General features: G+C 41.5%; 1 long non-coding RNA gene across 1 annotated transcript; it reads right to left on the reverse strand.

Moving 5' to 3' along the window:
* Positions 1 to 1157: 1157 nt before the first annotated feature.
* Positions 1158 to 4002, reverse strand: LOC120967468 (uncharacterized). The gene is made up of 2 exons (XR_005761238.2): positions 3833 to 4002; positions 1158 to 3726 (listed from the first exon to the last, which is right to left on the reverse strand). It is a non-coding gene; the product is annotated as an uncharacterized lncRNA (long non-coding RNA).
* Positions 4003 to 8775: the final 4773 nt, after the last annotated feature.

Consider the following 8775-nt stretch of genomic DNA (forward strand, 5'->3'; position numbering starts at 1 on the left):
AAATCTTATGAAAATGCACTACCTTTTCATGTTGAATTTTTTTTCTAATTTTGAACAGTTTCAGAGTAATTTAGAAAACGGTACAAGTTCCACTGAGTTCGTATTTTTGAGCTAACTTTTTAATTGTACGTCTGAATGAAGCAAATTATATGGCGTTGGAAAGCCCGAACTAATGCAAAACTTTTTGGTATATATTGTTTCTTCCAATTCTTTACGGTTTTAAGTCAAATTTGAAAATGGATAAAAACATTTTTTGGCCATAATTTCTACAAACTCTATTGCAATGGGGCGAATAATATACCGTTGAAAAGTTACAGAAAATGCGAAACTTTTTCGTATGTAAAGTTTTCTCTAATTCCCAGCCGTTTTCAAGTAATTTAGAAACTGGCGAGATCATGATTTCTGCCTTTATCACGAACAGATTCTTCGAAAATGCACTGCGTGAAGTACTTGAACTTCTGTGGCAGTTCTGTTTGAACTTCACTCTGTTTTCTGATGTGATGTTTTTTTCCCGTAACTCCCAAACCACTTACCTGAATTGAGCAAATGATATACCAATGAAAAGCTGTTGAAAACATGCAACTTTCCCGTGTTCATCAGTTTTTCATACTCGTGATGGTTCAAAAGAATTTTTTGAATACTTAAAAATGTGTTTTAAACGGTATACATGAAAATTTTAAACCGTTCGTTGAAATGTAGCACATAATATACCGTTAAAAAGCTTATGAATAGCAACACGTTTTTCATGTAGACAGATGTTACAAATTCAGGGCCACTGCAACAAATGAATTTTGAATTTACTTTCCCATTGTCACGTGAATATCCCATGTTGTCGTTTGAGAGCAGTTTTTAAAATGGCAAAAACAACATTGTTTTTTTGCCTTTCTTTTAACATGTAAATGAACGATGGACGTCTCACACATGAATTTTGAATTATGTTAGGAGTAGCACGTGAACTTCTTGCAACAAAAATTTTAAACTTTTAGTTTTTTATTCTTATATTCTTATGTGAAACGCATTTCGTGTAGTAGGTGGACTTTCCGCTGTTTTCACCTTGAACTTCTGTCACGTATTTTTGTTCAATCTCTCAGAAGAATTTTTCAACTTTCTCGGGCCGAGCACTTGAACTTCTAGGAACAAAACTTTTGGACTTTGCCTTTTTATTCTTTTTTTTCTCGTACGAAATGCACACCATGCAGTACATGAACTTATGGATATTATCAAATTTGAACTTCTCTCTATTTTGCTTTAGTAACGAAAAAATTTGAGTTTTGTTTATAGACATCGAAACTCTCTAACTTTTTTATTTTAACTTCTTTGTGTATTTTTTTAGTAATGTGAAAATTGGAGTTTTATTAGAGACATCAAACTTGTTGGTTTTATTATTTAGTAATCAGAAAAATCCGAGTTTTTAAGTAAATATCAAACTGCTATGCGTTTTCCAATTGAACTTCTTCGTTATTATGGATTGGACTTATTGGCTTTTTCTTTAGTAACTGGAAAAATCCGAGTTTTCAAATATAATATCAAACAGCTCCATTTTTTAAATTTGAACTTCTTCGTTTTATTCTTTTAGTAATGGAAAAAAATTCTAGATTTGTAATAAACATCGAACCGCTCATCTATTTTAATTTGAACTTCTGGTTTTCTTTATAAATTAGAAAGATCCATCGAAATCCATGGGATTTTTTTGAACTTTTTGTTTGTCATTTTCTTTGACCTCTCCATTTTATTAATTACGAACTTTCAGAGTTAACAAGTCCATTTATACATGAACTTCTCGACGGTATGTCCCCGACCGGCTCAAGTTTTATGCATTCTTATATATACAAAAAAAGGAAATGAAAATATAAAAAATGTTGCGTTCTTATGGATACCGCTAACACTTTTTGAAAGCACAATATTCTACTGTATTTTTTCGCATAATTTTGACACAAAATATGGACTTCTTGGTGTTATTCATTAGTAACGGGAAAAGTCCTAGTTATGTAATAAATATCGAACCGCTCACTTCTTTAAATTTGAACTTCTATGTCTTATTTTTAAAAGAAGGAAAATATGTTTTTAAACTTTTTGAACTGCTCGGTTTTTTCAATTTGACCTTCTTGATATTGTAATAAATATTGAACTTCTCCGTTATTTAAATTTGAACCTCTAATTTTTTAGAAATAATGTTATGCATTGGACTGCACAATCATGTATAATCGGCCAAGAAGTGTTATGCATTTATAGTAGGATATAATGTACAACAATCACGTGCAATGCATCAAACTTCAACCTGGAGCCATATTGGACTCCAAAACTACATTTTCAAACTATGTACGTAGCAGTGCAAAGCATAGGAAAATCGCAGGTGAATACTTACCCAGAATTGTTTCCTCTCACGCATTAATGCAAACACACTTGGGGAACAAAGTGCCAGCGATATATCTTAAAAATTTATAGGAAGCCAAGTTTCCATAGCTATAGGGATTCATGGTAAGAGACACAACAAATTCTTCGCCTCCAAATCATACTGGTATGCTAGCGCCAGATGGACGAGTTTGCACCAGCGATTCTTCTTCTGCAACCACACCACCACCCGCCCGCGGCTGCTTCAAACTCCATTTTCTGCTTCTTCAAAAGGACAAACTTTGTCGAACGGACACTGTGTGAGGTGATGGAGTGCTTGCGCGGGAGGTGATAGATGGACTGCTCGCACGTGAGGTGACGAACTTCTCGTGGTGGAGAGGGAAGAGTTGTTCGGTCGGTCGTTGACCAAGCATTGACGGGCAGCGGCGGCTTCGTGCTCGGACGGAGACGAGATTGGGAAAGTGGCATTTTTCAGGCACCGTGTGGAAGCCTGCATCCTTTTCCTGAACCTTGATAGTGCACCAAGTAACTTGTATTATCAGTATATGTTCACAGTTCAGAGCATGGCTCATAGACTTGCAGGATTGCAATATAATTAGGCAAATGGGAAATCTTTTCAACAGAACATGTGCTCTGAACATCAACATACCGCTACTGTTATGCAAATGGTGGACGCGGAACTGAAGATGAGCACAGTGGCTTGGTCGTGGACGAAATACATGCACTGGTTACGCTCAATGGCAAGGGCAGTCCTGTCCAGGCAACCAGAGAAGGTCAGGGAGGCTGATGGCGACGGGTCCAGCGGCGACCCCAGGATCCGGTAGCATAAGGGGTTGGGGCCCCTGGCCATGGCATGTACAGGAGACCTCGAGTACAGTGGCGACTGTCGATGGCAGAGGTGAGGAGGTATGGTGGCGGAGGTGAGCTAGTAGACTGCATCCAGTGGCGGCGACGTGCAGAATCCAAGTCGTGCGCGGGTGGCGATGGACTGGCAATGTTCAAGTCGTTATGTCAAAAATCTGCAATAGGTGCTTGAATTGGTACAGATTTTAGAAAACATAGCATGTTAGTTATGACAAGGGGCGAGATCATAATCACTAGCCAAATGACATCGAGGAGATTTTATCAGCTATCAAGCCGGCCGGTATCACACGATTTTCATCTCTATTTGGCGAATATTGCCGCAACCAAGTCTGAATTGGGTGGCCATTTCTCAGTCTGAAGCTAGGTACCTGGCGTGAAGGGGAACTCGCCGGGGAGGAAGGGGCGGAGCATGCCCTTCTGGATCTTCTAGTCGATGGGGTTGATGCTGGCCGCCTCCATCTTCAGCAGCACCTCGCCTTTCTTCGGCGACGGCACCGGCACCTCCACATGCTGCGAGTGAAATTCACCATGGAGTTGGTCGATCAGTTCCATCGTTGAACACATCAAAGAAGAAGAGATGATTTTCAGTTCAGTTGTGCACACGGAGAGATCGTACCTTGAGGCCTTCAGCTCCACCGCCATACTTGTCGTACTGCACGGCTCTCATCGTCCTCGGGGCCGCCATGGCAGCGTCTTGTCCGCGTGAGAGAGAGAGAGAAAGAGAGAGAGAGAGAGGAGAAAGAGAGAAGGACGATGGAGAGAGACACGTACTGCTAGTGGGCGGTATGGTTGATGTCGCATGGAGCTACGTCGGTATTTCCCCAAAAAGGAAAGGATGATGCAGAACAGAGGCGGTAGGTATTTCTCTCAGATATGAAACCAAAGTTATCGAACCAGTAGGAGAACCAAGCAACACAACGTAAACAGCCTCTGCACACAGATAAAAAATCCTCGCAACCCGACGTGTTAAAGGGGTTGTCAATCCCTTCCGGGATACGACGCCTCAAGTGGCAAACAGACGTGAGATAAAATTTGTAGTATATTGATAGATCGAACGCCAAATAAAATAAATAGAAATAAAACGCAGCAAAGTATTTTTGTATTTTTGGTTTAATAGATCTGAAAATAAATGCAAAGAAAAAGTAGATCGCAAAGGCAAATATATGAGAAAGAGACCCGGGGGCCGTAGGTTTCACTAATGGCTTCTCTCGAGAAAAATAGCAAACGGTGGGTGAACAAATTACTGTTGGTCAATTGAAAGAACTTCAAATACTCATGACGATATCCAGGCAATGATCATTATATAGGCATCACGTCCAAGATTAGTAGACCGACTCCTGCCTGCATCTACTACTATTACTCCACACATCGACCGCTATCCAGCATGCATCTGGTGTATTAAGTTCATGAAAAAACGGAGTAATGCAATAAGAACTATGACATGATGTAGACAAGATCTATCTATGTAGAGATAGACCCCATCGTTTTATCCTTAGTAGCAACGATACATACGTGTCGGTTCCCTTTCTGTCACTGGGATCAAGCACCGTAAGGTCGAACCCACTACAAAGCACCTCTTCCCATTGCAAGATAAATAGATCAAGTTGGCCAAACAAAACCCAAATATCAGAGAAGAAATACGAGGCTATAAGAGACCATGCATAATAGAGATCAAAGAAACTCAAATACTTTCATGGATATAAAAAGATAGATCTGATCATAAACTCAAAGTTCATCGATCCCAACAAACACACCGCAAAAGAGTTACATCATATGGATCTCCAAGAGACCATTGTATTGAGAATTCAGAGAGAGAGAGATGAAGTCATCTAGCTACTAACTACGGACCCGAAGGTCTACAAAAAACTACTCACACATCATCGGAGAGGCACCAATGGAGGTGGTGAACCCCATCCGAGATGGTGTCTAGATTGGATCTGGTGGTTCCGGACTCTGCGGTGGCTGGATAAATATTTTGTCGACTCTCCTAGGGTTTTGGGAATATTGGGGTATTTATAGAGCAAAGAGGTGGTCCGGGGGGCACCCGAGGTGGGCAGAACCCACCAACGCGCGCCTGGGTCTCCTGGCGCGCCCTGGTGGGTTGTGCCCTCCTCGAGGCACCCCCCAGGCGCAGCCAGGGCCCATTACGTTCCTTCTGGTCCATAAAAAAATCTCTGTGGAGTTTCGTTGCGTTTGGACTCCGTCTGATATTGATTTCCTGCAATGTAAAAAACATGCAGAAAACAACAACTGAAACTTGGCACTATGTCAATAGGTTAGTACCAAAAAATGATATAAAATGATTATAAAACATCCAAGATTAATAATATAACAGCATGAAACAATCAAAAATTATAGATACGTTGGAGACGTATCAGTGGTGTGTAGTGCGGTGATGCTAATTCACAAAAGAAAACCAAAAACAGCATCCCTCATCTTCGCAGATCCCGGACTGCCGCCGATCCTCGTTGATGCATTTTTGGAGATAAAATGAGAAGAAAACCAACCTGTGAAACTGAAACTAATGAACCAAAAACAACAGTTTTTTGCGCCTGCATATACAGTTGAACTTCAGACATCAAAATCACTTAGAGAATAGGAATCGACGATTTGATCTAGAATGTTATATAATCTTGTACTGTAATTTCAAGCATTATAAACTCAGAAGATGCCTACAATTCTCAGTTTGTGCCGAACCTAGGAGTCGAGAAGATCACCACACAGGACTAGTTAGAGGAGGGCAAGTGAAGCAACCTATTTCTTCATAAAATCAACAAACTAAGTGCCTGTTCGGCAATCCACCAACTTCTGAAAATCCAAGGATCTGCGGAGTGAGGAAACAGTTGCTCCCTGATTTTCAACTACAGCTCCGCCTGCTCTGGAGCGGAGATGTGGAGTCAGAGTGACTCCGAACAGGGCCTAAACTTCAGAAAATCAAAAAACTGAACTTCGCAGGGCCCTGCAAAATATACACGGTTATAATAAACTTTAAAAACTTCAAAGAATCAACAAACTGAACTTCTAGAGGGCCAGATGCTGACCTTTCTCTTTGTAGCATCGTTGGTGACCTGTAATTGAAGGTCGAGGATTAAGGGTACCACCTCAATGAGTTCCGCAGCCGGTGCAGGCCATCCATGGAGGAGAGGCAAGCTGCAGCGAGGAGGGACCGCGTCGGCCACGGAGCTGGAGGCCCGTCAGCCGCAAGGAAGGAGCGCGCCGGCCGCGGGGAGGGAGGGCGCTGGACACAGAGGAGGATGGGTGTCGACCATGTGCTGGGAGAGCGCCGACCGCGAAGGAGGGGCGCCAGCGACGCGAGTCATGGGGGTGGTGATGGCACGCTTTTGTTATCGGGGCCTGGCGGCGTTGCGGTTAGAGGTTGGGGCTCCGGCGGCGGCGCCATTGGTGGTCTGGGCTCCGTGACGGCGCGCTTGAAGGTCCGGACTCCGGCGGCGGGCGCGGTTGGTGGTCCGGACTCCAGCGGCGGCACGGTTGGTGACCCGGCTCTGCGGCGGCGCAGTTGGAGGTTGGCGCAGGGGCGGCGGCGGCCAGGTGGATGGCAGTGCGGGGGCGGCGGCGGCTAGGTGGATGGCGGCGCGGGGCAGTGGAGTGCGGTGGGTGGGTGGCCTAGTGCGGTGGCAGAGGTGGATCGGGGTTGGGGAGAAAGATGCGAGAGGGTGTGGGCATTTGTTTTTGCCACAAGGTGGGGGCAGTTCCTGGTTTTGATGAAAGAATCTTGGGAACAACTCATCGCGCCTATATAGGGGCGCGTCGTGATCCAAATATAGGCGCGCCGTGATCCAAATAACAATTCTGATCCTGGGATCATAATAATGTTACTCTCTCTATATATTATATAGGTAAAATCGTATACATTTGAGCATTACAAGTAGTATTATTTAGATAGATAATGGTAGGTGATTTTGTTGAATCTTAACTACATAATATCCATCTTGATATGATTGTGAACACTTTTCATGTGTTCTATAAACTTCGATGATCAGGTCATCGATATATAAATAGGTCATATAAAATCTATGGAGGGATTTTGTTAATAACTAAATGCAAGCAATCTTTATCTGAGTGTCCTTTTGAATAGGGAATTCTCATAGTCGATTGTACCACACAAATTTCGACTTGTTTAACTATATGTTGCGATTGGTTTTTGGATTCGAATTTCATGTCTTTTAGGGACATTTATTTAGATATCCGAATTAAGTGATACATATGAGTATGTAATCACCGCGTCTATCAACTGCATGGATAGTTTATTTGTAATTGCCAATAATATTAATATCAGAACTTAATTCCACGTATACCAAGAGGGCATTTTTACATCATAATTAATGTTGGGTCTCTGCATGAACCATTGTGCTACAAGCCTCGCTTTTTCACCACCTCATTGTTTTCGTTATGAACGAAAAGTCATTTGTCTTCCAGCAGGAAAGATACTTCTGAGGAGAATGTATTACTATGGTAAATACCTCTCTTTTGTTGAACGAGTGTTATTCTTATTTAATTGCGTCCTTCTAGTTGAACCAATATATGAGTGCATGAGGCACTCTGCCATGGACTTTGGTTCAGGGCCCTAAAGGTTTTAGCAATTTAAGAATAAATATTTGTCGACAAATGTAGTCTTTATGTTATATGATTCTGTTGAATCAATGGAATGTGTGAAAATAATATTACGTCTTTTAACTCCTTGTGATTTCCCATAACAATGGAGTCAAGGTGTTTCGATGTCCCAACACTTTAAATTGTGTGCACGTTTATGTTGGGTTTGGATGATGAGCATCCCTTATGTGTTACTCAACTTGAGGTTGAACTAAATTTACTAGTTGAGGATATAATTTCCTCTATTTACGCGGATGCATATGAGAACTCATTTCTCATGTGACCATGTGTCTCCCTCTTTTGCTCTCATTTGAGGAGAATAGTGGTTGTATGAGGTACTTCCACTTTGTATGGCATATTGCTTGCATGCATAATGTGATTTCATGACGTCTTTGTCATAAGTAAATGTATGTGGCAGATTTACAATGTGTTGCAAATATATGATTGAACTTCATGTTCAGATTTTGAAGTACGTGAATATGATGATTAAAAATTCCATGACATCTCTAATGTATCGGCATTCGTTGTGGTACGAATCTCCCCCTAATGTCAAAAATGTCCTTATTTCAATGTAATCAGCATACAGACGATAACCAATTCCCCTTCAAGGAGTTTGAGATATTTATGATGGACGGATAAATAAATAGTTATAACTCATATGGATCCCCAAAGTTAATGTGAGGGGTCATTAATGTACGCTGGAGTGGTGATATCGGTATATAACTGAATTCTTGTAGATAGGAAATACTTGTCGATTTTCACGTACTTACTACAAGGGGAAACTGTATGATATGCAGTTGGAATGATCTAGAATAGATTTGTGGCATGTAAGAACGCATGCCTCCAATGAGATGTTGGTAAATTAAAATTCTGTAGAAGTGGTCATTTGATTAGTTTGATTCTTTTGATAAAAAAATTAGCTGCACCATTTTGGATACGTACATGAGG

This window comes from Aegilops tauschii, chromosome 6 (assembly GCF_002575655.3).
Source record: "Aegilops tauschii subsp. strangulata cultivar AL8/78 chromosome 6, Aet v6.0, whole genome shotgun sequence".
Taxonomy (NCBI): Eukaryota; Viridiplantae; Streptophyta; class Magnoliopsida; order Poales; family Poaceae; genus Aegilops; species Aegilops tauschii.